The sequence below is a fragment of the Panthera pardus genome, unplaced genomic scaffold (assembly GCF_024362965.1).
Source record: "Panthera pardus isolate Hobbes unplaced genomic scaffold, ASM2436296v1 HiC_scaffold_13, whole genome shotgun sequence".
NCBI lineage: Eukaryota > Metazoa > Chordata > Mammalia > Carnivora > Felidae > Panthera > Panthera pardus.
Window position 1 is genome coordinate 67,152,925 of NW_026526688.1, and position 22,730 is coordinate 67,175,654.

Consider the following 22,730-nt stretch of genomic DNA (forward strand, 5'->3'; position numbering starts at 1 on the left):
ATTTGAACTCCAAAATCTCAATTGGCTCCATGATCTCTTAAATTGAGGGTAAAAATGGGAATTAAAATTGAATGATTGGTTAAGCGGGAAATATTCGGGGTCTTTTCTGGTTCCATACAAAATTTAGGATTATTTGTTCTAGCTCTGTGAAGAATGCTGGTGTTACTTTGATAGGGATCGCGTTGAATATGTAGATTGCTTTGGTAGTATCAATATTTTAACAATATTTGTTCTTCCTATCCAGGAGCATGGAATCTTTTTCCATTTCTTTGTGTCCTCTTCAATTTCTTTTATCAGTTTTCTATAGTTTTTAGCGTATAGATTTTTCACCTCTTTGGTTAGATTTATTCCTAGGTATTTTTTTTTTTTTTTTTTTTTGTGCAACTGTAAATGGGATCGATTCCTTGATTTCTCTTTCTGTCGCTTCCTTGTTGGTGTATAGGAATGCAACCGATTTCTGTGCATTGATTTTATATCCTGCAACTTTGCTGAATTCATGAATCAATTCTAGCAGTTTTTTGGTAGAATCTTTAGGGTTTACCATATAGAGTATTATGTCATCTGTGAAGAGTGAAAGTTTGACCTTCTCCTGGCCTATTTGGATGCCTTTTATTTCTTCGTGTTGTCTGATTGCAGAGGCTAAGATTTCCAATACTATGTTGAATAACAGTGGTGAGAGTGGACATCCCTGCCTTGTTCCTGACCTTAGGGGGAAAGCTCTCAGTTTTTTCCCCATTGAGGATGATATTAGCGGTGGGTCTTTCATATATGGCTTTTATGATCTTGAAGTATGTTTCTTTTATCCCTACTTTCTTGAGAGTTTTTATCAAGAAACAATGCTGCATTTTGTCAAATGCTTTCTCTGCATTGAGAGCATCATATGGTTCTTGTTCTTTCTTTTATTGATGTGATCAATCACGTTAATTATTTTGCAGATATTGAACCAGCCCTGCCTCACAGGTGTAAATCTCGCTTAGTCATGGTGAATAATTTTTTTAATGTATTGTTGGGTCTGGTTGGCTAATATCTTGTTGATGATTTTTGCATCCATGTTCATCAGAGAAATCGGTCTATAGTTCTCCTTTTTAGGGGGGTCTCTGCCTGGTTTTGGAATCAAGGTAATGCTGACTTCATAGAAGAGTTTGGAAGTTCCTTCCGTTTCTATTTTTTGGAACAGCTTCAAGATAATAGGTGCTAACTCTTCCTTAAATGTTTGGTAGAATTCCCCCGGAAAGCCATCTTGCCTGGGATTCTTGTTTTTTTGGCAGATTTTTGATTACTAATTCTATTTCCTTACTGGTTATGGGTCTGTTCAAATTTTCTATTTCTTTCTGTTTCAGTTTTGGTAGATATGTTTCTAGGAATTTGTCCATTTCTTCCAGATTGCCCATTTTATTGGCATATAATTGTTCATAATATTCTCTTATTATTGTTTTTATTTCTGCTGTGTTGGTTGTGATCTCTCCTCTTTCATTCTTGATTTATTTATTTGGGTCCTTTCCTTTTTTTTTTTTTTTTTTTTTTTGTCAAACTGGCTAGTGGTTTATCAATTTTGTTAATTCTTTTGAAGAACCAGCTTCTGGTTTCATTGATCTCTTCTACTGTTTTTTGTTCTTTTTGGTTTTGGTTTTGGTTTTGATAGCATTAATTTCTGCTCTAATCCGTATTATTTTCTGTCTTCTGCTGTTTTGGGGTTTTATTTGCTGTTCTTTTCCCAGCTCCTTAAGACGTAAGGTTAGGTTGTGTATCTGAGATCTTTCTTCCTTCTTTAAGAAGGCCTGGATTGCTATATACGTTCCTCTTATGACTGCCTTTGCTGTGTCCCAGAGGTTTTGGGTTGTGGTGTTATCATTTTCATTGCCTTCCATATACTTTTTAATTTCCTCTTTAACTGCTTGGTTAGCCCATTCATTCTTTAGTAGGATGTTCTTCAGTCTCCAAGTATTTGTTACCTTGCAAATTTTTTCTTGTGGTTGATTTCGAGTTTCATAGCGTTGTGGTCTCAAAATATGTCCAGTATGATCTTGATCTTTTTGTACTTACTTAGGGCTGATTTGTGTCCCAGTGTATGATCTATTCAGGGGAATGTTCCGTGTGGACTGGACAAGAATGTATATTCTGGTGCTTTAGGATGAAATGTTCTGAATATATCTGTTAAGTCGATCTGGTCCAGTGTGTCATTCAAAGCCATTGTTTCCTTATTGATTTTTTGATTAGATGATCTGTCCATTGCTGTGAGTGGGGTGTTGAAGTCTCCTACTATTATGGTATTACTATTGATGAGTTTCTTTGTGTTTGTGATTAAATGATTTATATATTTGGATGCTCCACATTTGGCGCATAAATGTTTACAATTGTTAGGTATTTTGGTGGATAGACCCCTTGATTATGATATGATGCCCTTCTGCATCTCTTGATACAGTCTTTATTTTCAAGTCTAGACTGTCTGATATAAGTGTGGCTATTCTGGCTTTTTTTTGTTGACCATTAGCATGATAGATGACTGTCCATCCCCTTATTTTCAATCTGAAGGTGTCTTTAGGTCTAAAGTGGGTCTCTAGTAAACAGCATATAGATGGATCTGTTTTCTTATCCATTCTGTTACCCTATGTCTTTTGATTGGAGCATTGAGTCCATTGACGTTTAGAGTACTGAAAGATGTGAATTTATTGCCACTATGATGCTTGTAGAGTTTCTAATGGTGTTCTCTGGTCCTTTATAATCTTTGTTTCTTTTGGTATATATATATATATATATATATATATATATATATACATACTTATATATGTATACATATATATTATATACATATATATATGTACATATATATGTATATATATATATATATATATATATATATATATATATATATATATATATATTATATATATATACATACTTATCTTTTCTCCCCTCAGAGAGTCCCCCTTAAAATTTCTTGCAGGGATGATTTAGTGGTCACAAACCCTTTTAAATTTTGTCTGAGAAACTTTTTTATCTCTCCTTCTATTTTGAATGACAGCCTTGCTGGATAAAGAATTCTTGGCTGCATATTTTTCTGATTCAGCACACTTAATATATCCTGCCACTCTTTTCTGGCCTGCCAAGTTTCTGTGGATAGGTCTGATGAAAACCTGATCTTTCTCCCCTTGTAGGTTAGGGACTTTTTTTCCCTTGCTGCTTTCACGATTCTCTCCTTGCCTGAGTATTTTGGGAATTTGACTATGATGTGCCTTTTTGATGGTTGGTTTTTGTTGAATCTAATGGGGGTCCTCTGTGCTTCCTGGATTTTGATGTCTGTGTCTTTCCCCAGGTTAGGAAAGTTTTCCACTATGATATGCTCACCTTCTACCCCTATTTCTCTCTCTTCCTCTTCTGGACCCCTAGGATTCTGATATTGATCCTTTTTAATGAGTCACTGATTTCTCTAATTCTTAAATCATGCTCTCTTGCCTTAATCTCCCTCTTTTTTCTGCTTCATTATTCTCTATAAGTTTGTCCTCTATGTTGCTGATTCTCTGTTCTGCCTCAGCCATCCTTGCTGCCACTGCATCCATCTGTGATTGCATCTCAGTTAGAGCATTTTTAATTTCATTCTGGCTATGTTTTACTTCTTTTATCTCTGCAGAAAGGGATTCTAATCTATTTTTGACTCCAGCTAGTATTCTTATTATTGTGATTCTAAATTCTGGTTCACACATCTTGCTTGTATCTGTGTTGGTTAAATCCCTGGTTGTAGTTTCTTCCTGCTCATTTTTTTGGGGGTAAATTCCTTCATTTTGTCATTTTGAAGGGAGAAAAGGAATTAATGAGGTAGAAAAATTAAAATTAAACAGTTAAAATTAAAAAATATTAAAACTAAAAAATTAAACACACACACACACACACACACACACACACACACACAAACAAATCAGATAAATTATGCTAGATCCTAGGTATGTTTTGGTCTGGGTGTTGAAAGTGGTTTGACGGATTATAGAAAACAAAGCGGGGGGGAGGAAAAAAAAGGAAATTGAGAATTTGAAAAAGTGAATACACTCAGGTAGACTAAAATGAGATGATGGGAATAAAATAGAATTTGAAAACATATACACAAAAGGAATGAATGTAATAGAAAAAAAATTACAGAAAAATATTTTTAATTAAAATTAAAAAAAATATGAATTTTTTCTGTATTCATGAAAAAGAAAAGAAACAAAAAAGAGGAAAAAGATTAAAAAAAGAAAAAAGAGGAAATCTTTTGAAAATTTGAAAAAGTGAATACAGTGAAGTAGACTAAAATAAAATGATGGAAGTAAAATAGAATTTGAAAACATTTACACAAAAGTAAAAAATATAGTAATAAAAATTAAAGAAAAATATTTTTAATAAAAATTGAAAATAAAAATGGATTTTTTTCTCTTTCTGTACTCAAAAAAAAGAAGTGTAAATGAGAAAAAAAAAAAGAAAGAAAATTGAATAAATGGACTTGCTAACAGATTGAAATAGTACTGAAATTACTTCGTTTTCCCCTAGAAGTCAGTCTATGTAGTGCTTTATAGTCCATAAACCAAGCCGGCCGTGAAACTTGTGCTCTTAAAGAGTGAAGTTGGTCCAGTTGGGCGGGGCTCAGTGTAACGGATCCGCTCTCCACTAGATGGCGCAGCTAGCCTACTGGAATGGATTGTTACGGCGCTCATAGGTGCCTATGCACATGCGCGGGAGTGGTAAAAATGGCGTCACCCAGCTATCCAGTCTGTTCTCCTGTATCAGCAATTGCACACCCGTCCTCTGTCTTCAGCTTTCGTCCACTCCCTGCTTTTTCACTCTCTGTGACCAGGCCCCAGGCTGTACCTCTCTCCTGAGTTTTGTCTCAGATGCGGCTGTTTTCCCCAGCCCCTTACTTCCGAAGGACAGTGGCTTTGACCCATTCCACCCCTCTGCAGAAGGGTCTCACTGAGCAATGGCCTAATGAGCAATGGCCAAATATCAGCTGCACCCAGGAATGCTTGCTGGACCCTGCTGCTGTCGGTGCCCCGAGACTGTGGCCAGGTGCCAGCCCGCCCCAGAAAAAGTTCGCGAGATAGTGTAGCAGCAGCGTTTCAGGGATTATGGAAAATCACAACACACATCTGGCACCAGGCTTCACCCTTAATGACCTTGTTCCAGCACCAGCGAATGTGGTTGTTTTCTGGGGTCTGCTGGGAACAGGTGGCCTCAACAGTCTCTACCAAATGTCCTTTCAGCAATGGCATTGCTTTTCCCCGTGTGGCCTGAGAACCTCCCGGACCTCACTCTGTTCCTGGGGATTCGCCCTTCCGACCAGAGCACCACCAGGTATGGAGCTGTGGAGTTGCAGGCTTTGCGCTCCCCTTGTTTACAGTCTTAATGGAATTTAAACCCTCTCCTTCCTCCTTTCTCCCTTTTTAGTTTAGTCCCTGCAGCTGTTTCCAATTTTCCACTTTCTCTCCAGCTGCTTTTGGGAGGGGTGCTTTTCCCGTAGTCTCCCCAACCCCTAGTCTCCATCCTCTCTCCTCTTGCAAAAGCACCTCTATTCCTGCGCCTTCTCACTCCCCAAGTCTACCTCTCCGCGCCGTGTACCTGCTGAATTCTGTGGTTCAGGTTGTGCAGATTGTTGTGTTAATCCTCCAATCAGTTTTCTAGGTGTGTAGGATGGTTTAGTGTTGGTCTGGCTGTATTTCATGGACACGAGACACACAAAAAACTAACATGCTGTTCCATCATCTTGGTTCCTCCCTCATGTAATCTTTAGAACAAACTTGTTGAAATATACAAAAATGCTTGCTAGGATTTTAATGTAAATTTTAATCCATAGGTCTATTTGGGGAGGACTGACATCTTAATATTTCCTTATAATACATGAACATGTTATAACCTCTATTTAGATTTTGGCTTTGTTCTAAATGATTTATATATTTCAGCATAGAGATTCTATACATAATTTGTTATATTTAAACGTCAGTGCTTCATTTTTAGCACCGATTTTGTGTGTTGGGTTGGATGTATACTAATGTAACTTTTTATTTCATATTCCATTTTTTCATTGCCATTATAGAAATATGACTGACATTTGTTCATTGACATTTTATATTGAAATACTGCTAAAGGTACTTATTATTATAAGAACTTTTTTAAAAGATTCTTTGGAATCCTTTACAACATCAATCATGTCATTTGAAATTAAAGATCGTTTTAATTTCTTCTTTATAAATATACGTGAATGTCACTTATTTTTCTTGATTTATTACATTGGCTAAAACTTCTGGCAAGATGTGGACTAAAAATGTTGTCTAACATTGGACTTCACTGGTTTCTTTCTGACTTAGGGCATGGGGAAAAGGCCCAAAGAGTTAAGAATATAGCAAGATTCTTAGATTCAAGATTTATGGTTTTAACCAATAATTGATCGTCATTTCTTAAAATATTTTTCAGGCTTTCTTTTTTTTTCTCTCTTTCATTGACTTTAATTACACTTATATTTGACTTATTGACATTGTCTCCACAGCTCACAGATACTCTATTCACTTTGTATTTCCATTTTTCTTTGTGTTTCTTTAATCATGTCTTGCAGTTCATTAATCACTTTCCTGGAATGTCTAAATATCCTTAATACATGCAACTACTTTTTTTCATCTTCCAAGTTTTTACTTAACTTTTCAACAAGTGGAATACAAATAGTTACATAACTACTGGTTACTTGCATGAACTATTGTGCAAAATATTTTTTACTAATTTTAAGAGCTAAGTCAGATCAAGGTCAGTTTCAATAGATTGATTACTGGTCATAATTTCCTGCTTCTTTGCATGTTTGTGGATTTTTTATTGGATGTAGATATTGTTATTTTGCCTTATTGGATGCTGGATATTCATATATAACTATCAATATTGTTCAGTTTTGTTTTAGGGCACAGTTACTTGGATTTGATGTTTTCAGATATTGTTTTTAATATTTATCAAGCCTGACTTTGTTACTATAAGGCTAATTATTCCCCCACATGGAGAAAAGACTTACAAATTTATCTAAATAAAACCCCAAATATCATAAAAATTTCCAGTCTGTCTTCAAAGAGCAAGTAGTATTCCCAAGAATAAGTGAAAATTGGATGTTGTTACCTCTAATATTTCAAGGTATTCCCTTAGGGAGTTTTTTTGCATGTATGTTCTGATTAGTACTCAGCTGAATACAAAAGGGTTTCTTTCAGACTTCCACAGTTATCTTCCTGACCATCTTTTTCCTCTCTCGCACATTATCCTGAGAACTCTAGTTGCTTGTTCTCCCCACAATTGCAATTCTGTCTGTTCAGTTCAGGTAGTGTACCAAACTCGGTCTGGTTTCTTTTTATTGTGTTGTAGCCTGGAAATGCTCTCATTAGGAAGATGACACAATTATAGAAGTTACATGAATTGTTTGTTTCTCATCTTCAGAGATTATTGCCCATCATTGCCTTATGTAGAGTTTTTTTATAGTAATTTTTTGTTCATTTGTTTTTGTTGCTACTTGTGAAGAAGAGTAAATCTTCAATTTTATGAATTAAGTATGAATTAAGTATGAATAATTCTTATTCATACTTGAAAGTTTGTCATTGCACCTCTCCTCAAAGCAACTCTATGTCATTTGAAAAAAAAAAGTTCTTCAGACCATAGGCCAAAAATCACCTCTTTGAGGTGGTGACAGGTGGTGCCAGGAGGAAAAGAGTAATTACTGTCTGGGTCACTGGCACTGAAAATGGTCATTTCCCCAGCTTGATGTTCTTCTATGTGCTTGTCTCATCTCTTGAGACACTTGTTTTCTTCCCTGCCTCCTATGGAGTTGTCTTCAAGATGTTGGCTTCTGCAATTTGCAGATTTTGCAAGGTAGTGTTTTTGTTTTTGTTTTTTGTTTGTTTGTTTGTTTGTTTTTTGTTTTTTTGCCTGTAGGTTATTTATCAAGGAGCAAAGGCAGTAATTTTTCTAAATTCCAAATGAATGTGAAGAAAAGCAATATGTTACTGGTTGTGGTTGTTATTGCTATAGCTCAAAATAAAGATAGTTCAAAAACTGGATGTTACTCCATTTTGGTTAGAAGTATAATACTACATTTTTTAACACAAAAACATTTTCAAGGGCTGACATTAGTTATAATTAAAATAATAGAATTTCAATAAAAAAAAATAAAATAAAATAATAGAATTTCTAGGAAAATGACTAATGTATCAAATTTCTTATCATAAATAGAATAACTCAAAGATTAAAACCACAATTTAAGTGAAGCCTTGAGTTTATGTTTATTTGTAGAATTTAATAAAATTTTACAATGTAAACACTTATAAAATTATTATTTTAATTTACTAAAAATATTAAGTGCCATGTCATTTTTAATCCATAATAAAATATTTTCTGATATTTATCTTTAAAACCACATGTGTCAGTCCTTGACTTGTTTGCCCTTGTTTCCTTTATTATTCAGTTAACTTACTGTGTATCAGAAGGAAAGTTTATGCCACACTATGAATCCTGTAGAGAAGGAAGAAATTTTCCACTATCCTTTAAGGGTGTCTGGCTGGGCCTCAGAAGTAACCTGACATAAAACAGATTAACAGAAGAAAAGGATATACATTTTGTTTAATATTTATATATTTCATTCATAAGAGAATATAGATCCAAAGAAGTTACCAGAGCAGGAAGCTTTCATTCCTTTTAGACAAAGATAAGAACAATTTTGGAGAACAAACAAGACAAAGGGGTTAGGGCTGGGAGTTGTAAGTGGTGAAGAAGTAACCAGAAGGATAAAGGTTAGTTTAACAAGGTTTGTTTGTACAGATTTATCAGCTCCAAATTCCCCATCTGTGGTGATAAAAATGTTTTATTTCCTTCCAGTACAGGAAGAGTAACTTTCACATGGGAGTTTTATCTCCTGCTTTCAGGAATAAAAAGGAAGCTCAGAATATCTTCATGTACCTGCAATTTCTTAAGTGCCTTTAGCTCAAAATAATATGTCAAAGAGACACGTTTTTGGGTAACATATTCTAGCTTCCTTTATTCCAATGCAAGTTGGCTCTTATCTGGGTTTGAAAACAGTTGAAACCATTAGCAGGGTAGCTAAAAAGAAGCCTGTGTGTTTTTCATCTGCTTTTCTGCCTCTAGGAGAATATGCAGGATCTATTATGCCTTACTCTATATTCCTCAGGTCCCATCAGAAAGACCTACCATGACGCAATCTTCCACCAAGTGACCCACATTCTGAATACAGAAACACTATAACTATACTTTGTCTCTTCAACGTGTTGTAAGCATTCAGAATGTTTTTGTGACTCCTACCTTTCTTGTTACAATGAGTGATCCCAAAAAACAAAGCATAACAGAATTTTGATGGTAGGTTACTCACCTCTTTGAGTCTGAACATTTTAATGACTACTTTGTGGGGGGAAAAATGATGGAAATGACTGATACATTAGTACAATTACCACTTCCTGTCACATGGGTGAAGTGGTGTTTGTAGGTGAGAATTAAGGATATCAAGTCAATGTCACTATCAGCTGCATACAACTGATACTGCACAAATTGTGGTTACAAGTTTGTAGAATGGTCTGGCTGCTTGAAGACATTGGAGAGCTCTTAAGCAATTAAATGATAATCTCAGGACTTTGAATTCTCAGGTAAAAGATTGGCTGGAGACACAGGACTTTTAGAGATATTAAAGCAATATTTTATTCTAAGTTCAGGACATATATACCTCCTAATAGGCTATTTGTTTCTTTTCAAATCTTAGTATCTAGTGTGATGGTGTTAGGAGATGAACCTTTTGGGTGTGCTTAGGCTATGAGGTTAGAGTCCTCATGCATGAGATTAATGCCATAGAGAGATCCTTCATTCCTTCTGCCACATGAGAATACAACCAAAAGTCTGTTTCCTGAAAGAGGGTCCTAATCTGACCATGCTTGTGCTCTAATCTTGGACTTCCATCATTCAAACCTGTGAGAAATAAAATCATGTTATTTATAAGCTACCCAATATATGCTATTTTCTGGAACAGATCTGGAATAGATAAGGACAATATCTGAGCATCGAGCCTCAATCTGATTGTGGTCAGTGTTGAAGTTATAAATCAAGTTTAATATGCAAGCCTGCCAAATTTCCAAACTAAGGTTGTGGCATTAGTACAGTATGATGAAGTAACTTAGACTTGGTTTGAGGATATTAATGTAGATTTAGATGAATTGGAGACCTTTGAAAACACAAATCACTCATCTCTTATGGCCTTCAAGCCCATGAAGTAAGTTCGATCCCAAGAGGAGAATTATAAAATCTTGAGCAGAAAACCATGGCCTATACACTAAAGGAATTAAAAGATTTTGCAAGTTTTAATACCAAGAATCTTATGAGAATGTATTTAGGGGTATTAGGCTGGAGGATAAGTTTGAATTTGGCTGAAATTATCTACATGCAGACAGCTCATCGTATTTAAGGATTTAATGTAGTAGCTTTGGCAGCTGGAAGTAGCTTTAACACTTTGTTTGATTCAATGCATGAAGCCTGGGGTTAACAGTGTTGTTATCTACATCAAATGATGTTAAGATTCCTGGGCTCACTTGGTCTATTTTAGAGAAGAAAAATGTGAAGGCACAAATGATGTGTTGTATTTGTTATGTAAAAAGTTCACGTGCCTTCCACCAATTAGTGTTCACTTAAGGGACCATGAGGATAGTCCTTTCTCCAAGACATTGAAAAATGTATTAGTGATAGGAACACCAGTATTCCTGGGAAGTTCAGGTTGGGAATAAGAATAGGAAATATCACTATTGAAATGCGGTCCCTCTTCAATAGGAATAATAGCATACTGGAGTGACAGAGGTTAGGTCACTGTGATTAAATATCAGAGACAATGTAGGTGAAATGACATGATCAGAAACATGAATGGAATGGTAATTATTGGTTTGACATGCAAAAATCTGTAGTTGTTAATCAACTTCACCTTTAAGAATAAATAGATGACAGTGCAATAAAATTATTTATTTTTTTATTTTTAATTTTTTTAATGTTTATTTATTTTTGAGAGAGAGAGAGAGAGAGAGAGAGAGAGAGAGAGAGAGAAAGTATGATCAGGGAAGGGGCAGAGAGAGAAACAGAGACACAGAATCTGGAGCAGGCTCCAGGCTCTGAGCTGTCAGCACAGAGCCTGATGCAGGGCTCAAACCTATAAACTGTGAGATCATGACCTGAGCTGAATGACGTCTGATGTTCAACCAACTGAGCCACCCAAACACTTCTAAAATATTATTTTAAAATCATACTTTATTTATTAAAAATAAAGCCTGGATAGTGCATAGATGTTTGATTTGATTGCTCTAATAGGAAATCATAGTTGCTAAAATAGTTCCTACATTAAGCCAGTAAACTGACACACATCTAGTTAAGGAAGAGCCACCATATATGTTTATGGATGCTAAGTGACAAGTAAACTTTTGTCCAAGTTCTGTAGGACAGTAATTCTCATAATTACATTGTATTGTTTGAATAGATCTAATTAGTAAACTGCAGAATGCCTGCATTTGGCTCCCTGGTAACTAAGGTGCTATGAAAGAAAAGGAAGAATTAGGTAGAAGACCCCAGAACTGCCCCTTCTTAAGAAATTAGCAAAATGTAAGCAATGCCTCCTCATTCCTGGAGGAATTTCAGAACTTACTAGCAATATCTAAGACATGAAAAGTGTAAGAGTAGTGGTTTCTTTCAAATTTCCGTTTAACTGATGTGTTGTTTGGTGCAGAACCCACATGGATTGGTTGCTATTTAAAACTTAAGCAGATGTTATCTAAATCCAGTTGCTGGTTAACATATTGTACTTTGATTAGATCCAACTCACAATTCACTCCCTGAAAAGTAGTGCAAGGTATATTTTTTTCCAAAGCAATCACCAGAGATGAGGAGAAGCACTTCACTTTCATTGGGGAGGAATAGCAGTATGTATATCTTGACTATCTTATCTCAGGGCTATATCAGCTCTCATGATCTCTGTCTTAAAAGAGTTTTAAAGGAAATCAATTACCTGAATATTCTGCAGAATGTCATTCTGTCCCATTTTTGGTAACTCCAAATGATGGGATATGGCAAGCAGAATATAGCTACTAATCAGATACTCTAGTGAAATATATGCATGTTAGTGATAAAAGGTAAGCCAATGAAAATTCTGGATTCTGTCAAATTACTAAAGTTTCTAGAGGCCCAGCATTTTGAAAATGTTGGGAAACTCCTCTAAATTGAGAGACAGGTTGCACTAACACAGAAAGTGGCAAATTTCATCTTGGGTCTCTTCAGATTTTAGAGGCAACATGAACCACATTGGTCTGCCTGCCCCAACTCATTTTAATTAACTCATTTAGCTGAAATTTTTTGAGTGGAGTCAAGAGAAAAATATAGCTCTACATGTAGCAGGTTTGCCTGAAATAAAAGTCTCCAGAAAATTATGCCTCATAAGCCAGCAGATACAATGGTGCTGTCACTGCCAATCATAAGTAAAGGATGCTTCAACCATCCTTATCTGGTTAGTCCCAGTACAATAATTATAGAACAGGGGCACCTGGGTAGCTCAGTTGTTAAGCGACCAACTTCAGCTCCCATTATGATCTCACAGTCCGTGGCTTCAAGCCCCGCTTTGGGCTCTTTGCTGTCAGCTCAGAACCTGGAGCCTCCTTTGGGTTCTGTGTCTCCCTCTCTCTTTCATCCCCCCCCCCCCACACTCTCTTTCTGTCAAAAAAATAAACATTAAAAAAATGTTTTAAATAATAATTATAGCACATATTCTGAGGATTTTGCAGCAAAACGATGCCCTCCTCTAATGATAACTATTCTCTTCTTGAAGGGCAACTCTTGTCTTTCTCCTAGGCCCTGATAAAGACCAAACACATAGCTGTGGTATACCCAAAGGCTATGAGATCTGAACTGAAATCATGAATAGAGTGAAATTTAATCCCTTGAACCATAAAATTGATCTACAGCAGTAGTTTTTTGCTAAAAATTAGCACTTCCATGACCAAGTTTACTAGGAATATCCAACAACCCAATAAATCAAAGACTACTGAAACCTCAGATCCTTCAAAATGAAGGTTCGAATAACCTTAAGGTCGAGAAACCTGGCCAGCTTAGGAACTGGCTATGTACAAAGAGTTAGATAAAATCTAATAAATGCCTCTACATCTTCATGGCCAGCACAGATATAAGAACTATAGCAGCTAGGTGTATTCATATTACTTGTATATTAATCAAAATTTTATTTTTGCCCTTTCCTTTCCTTAATGTGTGATACTCAACTACATAATTTAGACCTTATGGGGAGAGTTTGTGCATCACATTGTCTTGGGTATGTTGCCCAATGAGAGTTTGGATTTACTCTTCTTAGAGAATAGAGGAGATCATCTTTGTATGATAGGTATTCACCTAAGATTGAGTATAAAGATAAAGAGTTAGATAAAAATAAATGACTTATGTAATATGGTTGTACAGTTCCTGAGTTTCATCTTATTTTTGAGTGTCATACTAAGTTAAGAGTTTCAAGAACAGAGTAATATTTGTTGTTTATCAACAGTAAGTTTCCTGGAGACACAAGCTCTGTCTTGTTTACTAGTATAGGTATTTCCATGTACTCCCACATAATTTTAGATTTTTAATCTCATTTCTTCTGTTGGTATAGTGTTGATATATTGATCTACTTGATATATTGCAGTCCATTTGCTATAAATATTTCTTAGAGTTTGTATCTCTAAATCATATTCTGAACTCTCATAAACATAATACATATAAGAAATTGTCACAACCTATAAAATACAGTCGAACCTAGCTATTGAATATATTTTCTTTGAGGCTTAAGTAATTCTTTAATTGCTAAATCCATGAAAAAATATTTCAAGCATAATAGGTTATAAAGACTGACTCTAATATTAGAATTTGAAAGAACTAGTTAATATTAAGTTTTTTAAATTTTTTATTAAATTAATATTATGCTGATAAAACTGACAAGGCAATTTCTACAAGCTTTAAGTGATGACCTTTACTTTCTTTTAAATTGCATCATAAAAGTCAATGAAGAGACGTTTGTACACAAATGGATAGTGCTGAGCTGTTCTTGTCATGCACAAGAAAGCCAACACTATGATGTATAAATAATCTGTGGCATATTCACAAAATGTTTCTCTTCTGTCTCCATGACATTTTGGTTCAAAATACCATACTAGTCATGAATACTTGCTATTTGCACACCACAGATTATATTCAGAAGTAAATGTTGGCTATAATTCCCAAATCTATACAAGATAATTAATCTGTCTGTACTCATATTAGAAAAAATAATAATAATAATAACCCAACAAATAAAATGAATGTGACATTTAAATCATCTGGAGATAATTCTGACAATGTTTGGTAGAAAGATTAAAATTTCCCGCCACAGACTAGTGGAGTTCTCTTTTTTTTTTTTTTTTTTTTAAGAAATGAGAGGTTTCAGAGATCAAAGCTGCTATGGCATACACGGAAGCCAATCTATCATCAACAGGAATGTCATCACTCTGAATCACTCTGTGCCTTGTCACTTCTTCTGACATTCTTGTTGAAGCTAACTGGAGCAACAAGCTTCAGAGCTGACATTTATGCTTTTGTCATGATGAGTAGTCCTACTAAAGTAAGCTGCCAAAAATTCAAAAAATCGAATAAAAACATCTTCATGCAAACTAATATAAGAAACTAATGAATAAAATCGAATTACCAAAATTCACTGAAAAAATACTTCTAACCTTCAGAATCACACAAGCAAAGGGGCGCTTGTGTGACTCGGTCAGTTACGCCTCCAACTCTTGGTTTTGGCTTAGGTCATGATCTTGTGTTTCATGGGTTCAAGCCCCATGCTGGGCTCCGCCCTGGCAGCACAGGGCCTGCTTGGAATTCTCTGTTTCCCTCTCTCTCTGTCCCTCCTTTACTCATGCTGTCTCTGTTTTTCTCAAAAATAAATAAAAAGAAACTTTAAAAAAAAATGAAAGAATCATGCAAGTGGAGAAACCAATTTAAGTTTCATGCCACACTGATAGAAAATTATGGAAATTATTGTCTTTTATGTTTTTTAATTAAAATTCATTTTTAATATTTATTTTTGAGAGAGAGAGACAGAGACAGAGACAGAGACAGAGAGTGAGCAGGGAAGGGGCAGAGAGAAAGAGAGAGACAGAATCTGAAGCAGGCTCCAGGCTGTGAGCTGTCAGCAGGAGCCTGATACAGGGCTCGGATACAAACTGGGAGATCATGACCTGATCTGCCAGAAGTCAGACACTTAACGGACTGAGCCACCAAGGTGTCCCTAAAATTAATGTAAATTAATGTTTTAAGTGTTCAAATAGCTTAAAGGATATTTTCAGTCCCCTTGTTATAACATTTTATTCCATTTATTTTCTGAAATTACTTAACTGAAGTAAAGTATATTATTCTCTGAAGAAAATGGGTTATATCTATTGGAGACTTTTCCTTTAAAATAAAAGTGGTTATATATTTATGCATCTCTGGCATCAGTGAATATTTACCTTGCAAATAAGTGCCCAGATATGTATTTAATGAATGAGTAAATAATAAAAGGATGTATGAAACCATCTAATAGCATCTATGGTTTATTGTATTCCACTAAATCTTTAATTTGCTATATCACCTTTCTATGATTTATTCTACACTCTTTTGAAACGCTACCTTTACCTATTAGAAATAACATTTTGGCAAATACCTCCCAGGAAGAGAAGAATGCTATTAGATAATTAACTCTAAGATCATTTATGTAAGGTGGAAAAATATGAGGTAATTACCACAATTCTCATTACAAATGATACTCCATATAAAATACATCTTTATGATTCAGAATACATTTGCAGAGTGAGGTGCAGTTGCCTATTTTAGTCTTCGCTTTAATGATAGGTAAAAAGAGTTTCCCTCACTCATATGAGCCCTTATTTTTCACTTACAGATTAAGCAAAATTTAACTATCTATAGTATTCTTCTTAAAATACATATACTTTACAATATAGATAGCTATTTATTAACCTAAAATTGTATATCTCTAAAGGTGATAATTTTGGTGGGGATCATGTTACCTGAATCCAATTGGTGCACTTTTCTCTGAGATTTCTTCTGAATAAGCATTTATAATCATCATCATCTCACATAGATGAGATTCAATTTTTGAAAAAGGCATAACCAGCTTTTTTATTTTCCGAAAAATGGTATGAGTTATTTCCACAGGAAACACATGATATGAAATTACTCTTTTGGTTAGGAGAATTTTTTGTCAGAAATATGGAGAAGTAATTTTCCCGTAATGAATCGTATGGATAAGAAATGTTTAAGGTGATTTGCTTTGTTAATATTTGTTAATATTCCATTTTGGATAATTTTGTGCCACCATATTTATCAATGCTTCAATACAAAAAGATTAGAATAAAAAGAACCTGTGATTCAACCTTATTAATAAAATCACCTGTGGTATTTTTTAAATGTTGTATTATCCTAAAATGAATATTTAAGCATTTTATGTTATGATTGCAATCATACTGGGTACTCTAACACACTGAAAATATTTACCCTGTCATTTACTAAGGTAACACTTTCAAGTGTTATCTTCCAATTCAGTGCCTGGAAAGGGGATGCATAATAGAGAACAAATGATTATCATATGGTCATAATAAGCCAGCCACTCTGTTGACATTGTATATACATTATATCGCTGTTCATAAATGTCTTATTTGAATTGTGGCATTTTTGGTCAATAGTTAGGGAACACAGCTTAGAGAAACTTAGTAAATAAGAAGGTTTGCAAAGGTAAGAAGTGATAACACTGATATTTAAGTCAGGATACAACTGACTCCAACATTTTACATTTGTCAAATTTGCTGTTGTGTACACTCACATTAAACACCCTAGCATGTACTTTAGACGCTATCCACTTTTAGGTATAGATTTTAATACACAGTTGTCTAACTGCCAGAATTATATGCCTATGCCTCGGTTGGACAAATAACAAACGTAGCAATATTCATCCTACGTGTCATTGGTTATATAGGTCATAAGACATTATGTCAGCTAAATGTAAAGGGGACAGCTGTTCTTATTTTGAAATTTTACATGCATTCTTCCTTTATTTTTGTGTGTGGGTTTGACATGTTCTTGACAAGTATTACTTATGTCCATTACAAAGTGTTCAAAGTGGAACGACTTACCTGTAGAAATTTGACCTCTGTGCATATTGGCATTGAATAATGTGAGCTATTGGGGTTGATATTAAAGAAGTGATCATGTTCTCTAGGCACCTGAAATGAAGCATTTATCCCATTCAGATGCCTTGGGAAAAAGATACTTGAAATAAATTCCCTTTTGCTTAAAATTGTTGAAGGCACACTGCACATAATGAGAATTTTCATGCACAAGATCCCATGGATAAATAAATTTCACTTCTTGAATGGTCTGAATTCTTTTTCCTTTCAGTTAATAAGAAATTATGTATCCTTTTTTTGAATTGGCATACACAAATTTTGCATTTGAATTTAGTGACCATTTACTGTTTTAGCTGTTAATCATTTATTCATTAAAAAATATTGAGGGCTTATTTGTGCCAGCAACCTCTCTAAGCACTGAGAATAGGGCAATAAGTGAAACAGTCCTAACAAACTGTCTTCGTGAAGTTTACATTCCAGCAGGGAAGAATAGATAAGAAAAAAATAAAGATTAATATCTAAAGGAGAGAAATCAACTAAGAAGGATGAATAGGAAGTTTCAAAATGCAGAGGTTGAGGGAATAAAATATTATCAGATAGCAACAGGGATGATCTTTGATGAGAAGATGACTTTTGAAAAAAGACATGAAGGTTCAAAATATTACATTTATATATCCTACTTATAATTTGTAATAAATAATGTATTAAAGACAGAGAACAGTTTATTAAATGCATTTTTAATCTATGAGTTTCATAATGCCCTATTGACCACTAGAAATCACCTCTCACTTCACTGGGCCTCTTACGCATTGCACTCCAAAATCACTGAAATTCTTTCAATTCTTCAAAGTCAAGAAAGATTTTTCTACAGAGGAACCTTTACACATATTGCCCCTGTAACATAAAATGTTCTTTTCTTTTTTGTTTCCTTCCTCATCATCAAGGTCATGTCTTCAAATGATCATTCCATAATCATCCCACATAAAGAAAGTTTCCTCTTATAATTTAACATAAGCTATCTTTTGATTTAGAAACACTTCAATTATATATATATATATATATATATATATATATATATATTTTAAGACTTCTACTTCTTTTTATTATTTTTTCATTATTTTATTTTTATATCTTTTAAGACTTCTACTTCTTTTTATTATTTTTTTTATTATTTTATTTTTAAGAGAGAGAGGGAGACAGAGCATGAGCAGGGGAAAGACAGAAAGAGAGGGAGACACAGATTCCTAGGCAGGTTCCAGGCTCTCAGCCATCAGCACAGAGCTGGAGGCCATGCTCAAACTCACAGACCTCCAGATCATGACCTGAGCCAAAGTCGGATGCTTAACCGACTGAGCCACCCAGGCTCCCCTTAAGGCTTCTACTTCTTATATCAGTTTGAATATTTTCTATATTTCAAAAAAATTATTTGCTTTATTGAAGCTGTTAGTCATTGACAGATATTTGTTTTGTAATGTTCCTTTTCATCCTCCAAAAACAATAAAACACTGAATAAAAAATTGAAGATGATGCAAAGAATTGGAAAGACATTCCATGCTCATGTGTTGGAAGAACAAATATTGTTAAAATGTCAATACTACCCAATGCAACTGTCAGATGTAATGCAATCTTTATCAAAATACCAGCAGTATTTTTTACAGAACTGGAACAAACAATCCTCAAATTTATATGGAACCATAAAAGATCTTGAATAGCCAAAGCAATCTTGAAAAATAAAAACAAAACTGGAGGTATCAGATTTCAGACATAATTTCAGATTTCAAGTTATATTACAAAGTGATACTAATTAAAACAGTATGGTACTGTCATAAAAATAACACATGGATCAATGGAATGGAACAGAAAATCAAGAAATAAATCAACAATTATATGGTCATTAATTTTCAACAAATGAGGAATGAATATGCATTGGGAAAAAGATAGTCTCTTCAACAAATGGTGTTGAGAAAACTATACAGATACATGTAAAAGAACCACTTTCTTTCAGCATACACACACACACACACACACACACACAGACACTCACACACACAAAACCCTCAAAATGCATTATGACTTACACGTGAGACCAGAAACCATAAAAATTCTCGAAGAGAGCATAGGCAGAATCACCCTGACGTTGCCATAGCAACATTTTTCTAGATATGTCTCCTAAGGCAAGGGAAATAAAAGCAAAATAAACTATTCAGACTACATCAAAATAAAAAGTGCACATGGGGCGCCTGGGTGGCTCAGTCGGTTGAGCGCCGACTTCGGCTCAGGTCACGATCTCGCGGTCTGTGAGTTCAAGCCCCGCATCGGGCCCCTGTGCTGACAGCTCGGCCCGGAGCCTGTTTCGGATTCTGTGTCTCCCTCTCTCTGACCCTCCCCCATTCATGCTCTGTCTCTCTCTGTCTCAAAAATAAATAAATGTTAAAAAAAAAAAAGTGCACAGTGAAGGGAATAATCAACAAAACTAAAAGGCAAACTATGGAGTAGAAGATATTATCAAGTGACATGTTTGATAAAGGGTTAATATCCGATATATATAGAACAGTTACAACTCAACGCCCAAAAACCAAATACTCCAATTAAAAAATGGGCAGATGGCACAAATAGACATTTCTCCAAAGAAGACATGCATATGACCAACAGACACATTAAAAGATGTTTAATATCACTCATTCTCAGGGAAATGAAAATCAAAACTACAATGACATGTCACCTCACACCTGTCACAGTGGCTAAAATAAAAGACAAGAAACAAGTGTGGGCAAGGATGTGGAGAAAAGGGAATCCTCTTGCACTGTTGGTGGGAATGCAAATTGGTGCAGCAACTGCAGAAAACAGTATGGAAGTTTCTCAAAAAGTTAAAAATAGAATAACCCTATGATTCAAGAATTGCACTGATGAGTATTTATGCAAAAAGCACAAAAGTAGAAATTCAAGGAGATACATGCACCCTTATGTTTATAGCAACATTATTTATAATAGCCAAATTATGGAAGCATTTCAAGTGTCCGTCAATAGGTGAATGGATAAAGAAATCTGATACACATGTACAATGGAATATTATTCAGCCATTAAAAAGAGTGAAATATTACCTTTTGCAGAAACATGGATAGAGCTAGAGAGTATAATGCTAAGTGAAGTAAGTCAGTCAGAGAACAACAAATGCAATACAGGGAATCTTGCAATATTTTTTCATGATTTTTTAAAAAATTATTTGCATATTTTTTGCAATTGTAATCCTATATTTTATAAAATGAAAAGAAGTTATTATTTTATCTACCATATTTGAGAGAGCAATGATCTCAAAATAATTTCATGACACTATTGTCCCTTGGCTGCATAAGGTAAATTTATGACTGAAAGTTAAGAAAAATGAATTTCTTACACTATTTTACATGATGATTACTTGAATATCTATTGCTTATACTAAATCTTTTCAATGATTGATAATGTTTCTGCATTGTAGAGTGTAACATTTGTTTCTCCTGTTCAAAAAAATATTTCTTTTCAACTTATCCTTTGTGCATGCTATACACAGTGAGAATGCTAGAACCACCTTAAATTTATCTTTAACTTTTTGTTTAATGTATGTGGTATTTGCTATTTAACCAAAGATTTTTACATTATATCTACTTCCCCCATTAAACTTTAGTTACTTTCTTTCTATAAGGAGAATAGATGTATCTTCAGTATTTAATATAAAACATACATATTTCACTTAAAGCAAAATCCATTTTCTGTCTGGAATCCCAGGATTTTATATTAATTTCTTACCTTGAAACCATTCTGTGTTGTATCATTTTTATATATTATCTTTATGCTATTTTCTTACTAAAACTCTTTCTTGGGAATATATTTTTATTTTTGAAACCTTGATAATTTTTTCCTTAGCTTCTTGGAAAGGCAATCTTAAAAGGAGTTTTTTTAAAATTACTACATTTATGTACTCCATTTTACATGAAGTGATCTGAAAACTTTTTTTTAAAGCAGAGTGTATATCTACACATACGCACATGCGCACACGCACACACACACATACACACACACATACACACACACACAAAATTGTGCTCTGTAAAGGCCAAATAAGTAAATTCAAAGGGGCTGTGGTTAGAATCTTTTAGGTTTTTAATGGTTGTACTAAACTTTGCCATTCAGTTACGAATATAGTATTACTTTTGATTTAAACTTTGGTGTGAAGTTAAAACTCTCTGACATTTGGTCTATGTACTTGACCTTTTCTTCCACAATAAATTTCCTTCAAAGTTTTAGGTATCAGATTGGATGATTCTGACAGTTTCTAAGTATATCTGGTCTAAACCTGAATTCACTGACTGTAATACATATGTAAGATGAAATTATATGCACTGAGATCACTGTTAAGACACTCTTGAGAAAAATTACACCTACTACCTGATCCCCATGACCTCTAAAACTAACCAGCAGACCTCAGTGGCACTATGTATTTGAGAAAAAAATTATCAGTTTAGAGCAATATCCAAAAAATTCTAAAATTGGTTTATTTCTCTTTCTCTAAAGCCCTGTTACCCAAAGATTCTTTGGTCCTTTTAGGAAAGGTTAGAAATGAGATTTATAATATGTGCATATTTGTAGTGTGCTTGGAAAATCTTTTCTGGAGATCATATGACTTTCTCTTAAGAGGTGATGAATCTGGAGGCACCTGGGTGGCTCAGTTGGTTGAGCATCTGACTTCAGTTCAGGTCATGATCTCAAGGTTAGTGAGTTCAAGCCTCACATTAGGCTCACTGTTATCAACCTGTCAGCAAGAGCTCACTTCAGATCCTCTGTCCTCCTCTCTCTGCCCCTTGACTGCTTGTGCTCTCCCAAAAATAAATAAATATTGAAAAAAAAGGTGATGAATCTGTGTGCTTACTCATGTTCGGGAATTGGAGGATGGATTATTAATTCTCATGGCAACAAAACTATATCTGTTTGAAAGACATCTAGTTTTCTCTGTATAAATGAAATGATCCCTAAGTGCATTATCTAATTATTTTGGTTATTTATACCTCAGCATCACTTAACCACAGCCACAAATCTCTGTTTTTTAAACCTGAGACCTGATTTATCTCTGGAAATTATATGCTACTATATGGCTTCTTGCAATCTCATAGCATACCATTTCTAATAAAGTCAAGGAGTAGATATAAATGGTAGCATCTTCTGCCTTATTTCAGTCTTCTGTAGGTAGAAATTTCATTGCTAGTGCTTTCCTCAAAAGTTTCTCAATAACATGGTCCAGGTGTCTTTGAGGAGATATTTACAGGTATATGATAAGATCACATGATAAATTCCCTCCACCTTCCCATTGTATAAGCCATTTTCTCTAAATAAGTAATGTTTAGGGACACCCTGGATGGCTCAGTCAGCTAAGCTTCCTACTCTTAATTTTGACTTAGGCCATAGTTTGGATCCCAAGTGGGGCTCTGCACTAACAGTGTGAAGCCTGCTTGGGATTCTCTCCCTCTCTCTCTCTCTCTCTCTCTC